This window comes from Lepidothrix coronata, unplaced genomic scaffold (assembly GCF_001604755.1).
Source record: "Lepidothrix coronata isolate B3197 unplaced genomic scaffold, Lepidothrix_coronata-1.0 Scaffold105, whole genome shotgun sequence".
Classification (NCBI taxonomy): domain Eukaryota; kingdom Metazoa; phylum Chordata; class Aves; order Passeriformes; family Pipridae; genus Lepidothrix; species Lepidothrix coronata.
The window spans coordinates 558,261-561,661 of record NW_016690285.1 but is presented as its reverse complement, the minus strand read 5'-3'; the positions used below and the strand labels follow the sequence as shown (position 1 = coordinate 561,661).

The window sequence follows — 3,401 nt, the reverse complement described above, 5'->3', positions numbered from 1 at the left end:
TTCCTAGTCAGCAACATCAGAACGAAGTGACAACTCCCAGCTTTAGGTCACAGATGAAATTTCAAAAGATGAAGCAGTTTTCAAACCCTTTTTTAGGGTGAAGCTTTCCATTCCTGCTACATCAGACTATTTTGGCTGCCTTCCTGATGCCTAATAAAAAATGCACTTGTTATTTAACAAATATGTAGTTTTCCAGTGGAATGAAACCAATCCTTAGGGAGACATACATATTCATATTATATTATTTTTTTAGAACTCCATTTCTCCCAACCTTCCAGATGCACAGCCAGCTTCACCACTTCAGAATTAGATTTATTCACTATTCCAGTTTTTCTCATATGTCACCATTCCCGTTTTTTTTTGCCGTCTCATATCCAGCAGATGTTGCACAGAGTGTTGGTTCCACGAAGATACTTTGGACAATGAAGACTGAGTTTGAAACGTGGAATTGTAGGTGGGTAAGTGAAGGAATGTGCAGGATTGGGAAGGCAGATGATCGGCATAATATCTTATTTCAGAAATATAAATGTTTTTATGCACAAAATGAGACGTAATTACAGTGATAGAGCGATAGTTCGTTACCTTGCAAATGTTACAAGCTAGAAAAACCTTCATTTTTTCATTTTTTATTGCTCTGGTTTCTAATGTTTCTTTGACTTGGCAGTTATTTACAGTCTGCTTTCTGTCTTCACTTTTTTTACCTGGGGTTGAAGGCTTTTCATTATGAAATAGAATAAACCCAGGGAAATAGAACATGCAAATTACATTTCTGTTCATGGTAAACTTTTGTGTAGTAAAATGTGTTGGCTCTGAGTTTGCTTCTACATTCAGGAGTTTCTGGCTGTAAAAAAAAAAAGCTATTCTAAGGACAAGAATTTAACACAAGGATTATTTTTTTTCCCCCTACTGTGAAAATCTATATTTTTGTCACTGCGTTAACCTGAAAAAGATAAAGATACATCTTCGTTTTCCTTTCAACTTTCTTTCCCCATCCATTCCTTTTTAACTCGTTCCTATAACAGTCTGTTTTAAGCAACAGCCCTGACAGAAAAACCTATGAGGGTTTTCAAATTCAATAAGCAGGGCTGGAAAGGAGACATCCCTCATCTCAACTTCAGCTGAGTAACTGCAGATCCTTAACATTCCCCTCTACTCTGGAGGTCTCCGAAGCCATCAATCTGCTGGAAATCTGCTGACAGCCCCGAGTGGTTCCTCACTGTCTGAAATGTGCTGTGCTGCTCCAAGTGCTCTGAGATCACTGGGAAGGAGGTGACTTATGAGGCAGAGGTGGAGGTTTCTGTTCCTGCAGCAACATATGTGTGTGTTGGGCAGTACTGGGAACACGGGACCAAGTGAAATCCAAGTGCGCTGGTGGCCAGTAGGAAAATGGAAATAATTCGTGAGACTTTGTAGAATATAACCTGGATTCAAACCTGTGAATCCTCTATTTCACCCTCTTACACCCCCAAGAACACCTTCCAACGTTCTGAATTAGGAATCACAGGATCATCAAGGTTGGAAAAGTCCTTTAAGATCATCAAGTCCAACCTGTGACTGATCCCCACCTTGTCACCCAGCCCAGAGCAGGTGATGGCACAGGAACAAATTCTTTGACGCTCTCACCAAACACAAACTCGGTGTTTAAGGTGCCATTTAATCCTGAAGATGGGTTTAACTTTACACTCTGGACTGCTCACTGTGCATGAAGTCAAGTAGTTCACAGAATCATGGAATCATGGGTTGGAAAAGTCCTCCAGGATCATCAGGTCCATCCTGTGCCCGATCCCTATTTTATCTCTCAGCCCAGAGCACTGAGTGCCACAGCCAGTCCTTCCTTGGACACCTCCAGGGGTGGGGACTCCAAACCTCCCTGGGCAGCCCCTTCCAAGGTCTGACCACCCTTTCCTTGAAAAATTCCTTTCTGAAATGGTTTGAAACAATTTCTCTGTGTGTTGTTTCTGAATCTTGCATTGGCCAAAACTGAGCTGTCTGTCTGCAGCATCACCATTTCTCCCCCACATCTGCCTTCCCCTGGCTCCTGAGCAGGTTTTTGCAAAGCTCACAGCCCACCTGCAGGAATTACTTTGGAATCAAGTTTTCATGTTATAAAGTTTCCGTATTTTTTGTTTTGCTGGAATAGTTTTTCATCAATGTTTGTGAAATAACTCACAGCAATGTTACAACGTTTTACAACAATATCACAACAATGGACATGTCTTGCAACGTTATGACAACAGTTTTAATGATGTCACAATAACTTCCTCATATCACATCACTATTTTTAGCTGGGCCAAAGGAGGTTGAGTCCAGATGCTCACAGCAGAGAGATGATTTGAATATATTGTGATTGCTGATTTGTGCCATTTAGATTAATGTTTCCCTTGCAAATATTTGAAAGGGATGCATCCATTTCTCACATTAAAGACTAAAGCCAGGAGTCTAAGACTGCATCAGTCAGTTAGATACACAAACAGCATCAAAGTGAGGTGGGAATTGGGTCTTTAAACCTCTTCAACAGCATTTAAGACCTCTGCCTGAAGAATTCCACCAAACCCCCAATAATTTGTGCCAAATAGGAATAATTCTTAGGTTCGATACATGGACATTTTATCCTTTCCTTGTTTTTTTTTTTTATCTCCTTTTTTTTTGTATTTCCTCTGCTTTGCCTTTGATATCTTTATCTTTCCCTTGTCTTTGTCATGAAATGCAATTTGATTTCAAGTTGCCCTGTACCCGTGCCCTGCTCCAGCAAACCCACCCGTGCATTTTGGGCCAAATCCTGACTGCCTTAGGTCTCGAGTCACTCAGATTTCCTCTGCTTGAGCCAAGTCTGATTTTCTGTCCTCTGTGTAAGGTCACATGGACGCTGAGTGGTTCTGATATGTTAATACCATTCTCCAGATCACTGGAGCTTCTCCACCAGAAGCTACAATGTGTAAGTGACACACTGGCACTGCAGGAACAAGCAGTGCTGACCCCAAATCTCCAGTTGCTTTGCTGAGATACCTTTGGGCAAAGCCACTCAACCGTCTCACAAACAACTTGCTCGAAGACTGGGGCACAAACTGTTTGCTGTATAACCCTCTCTAATGCTCTATTTTTTCTTCCTTGAGAAAAGATTAAAGAAGGGAATTACATTGGAGCTGGTGGAGGCATGATCCATGCCCCCTTGATTATATGGAAACATTAAAATATCATCAGCATGTTAATTTTATCAACTGAACTGTATGAGATTTATTCCTACCTCTTATCTATTACATTAGTCTGGAAATACAATTTATTCTGGTGGTGGGAATGTCAGACAGAGAGACCAAAAACATCTGGACATCTTAATATGAGACAAATTTTCTAGGATGTAGATTGCCCCTTTAAAATTAATTCTGCTAATAAGGAGGCAGAAA

General features: G+C 40.8%; 1 long non-coding RNA gene across 1 annotated transcript; it reads right to left on the bottom strand.

Moving 5' to 3' along the window:
• Positions 1 to 573: 573 nt before the first annotated feature.
• On the bottom strand, positions 574 to 2,188 carry LOC108501634. Its single transcript, XR_001876240.1, has 3 exons — positions 2,071 to 2,188; positions 1,218 to 1,303; positions 574 to 841 (listed from the first exon to the last, which is right to left on the bottom strand). It is a non-coding gene; the product is annotated as an uncharacterized LOC108501634 (long non-coding RNA).
• Between the last annotated feature and the right edge of the window lie 1,213 nt (positions 2,189 to 3,401).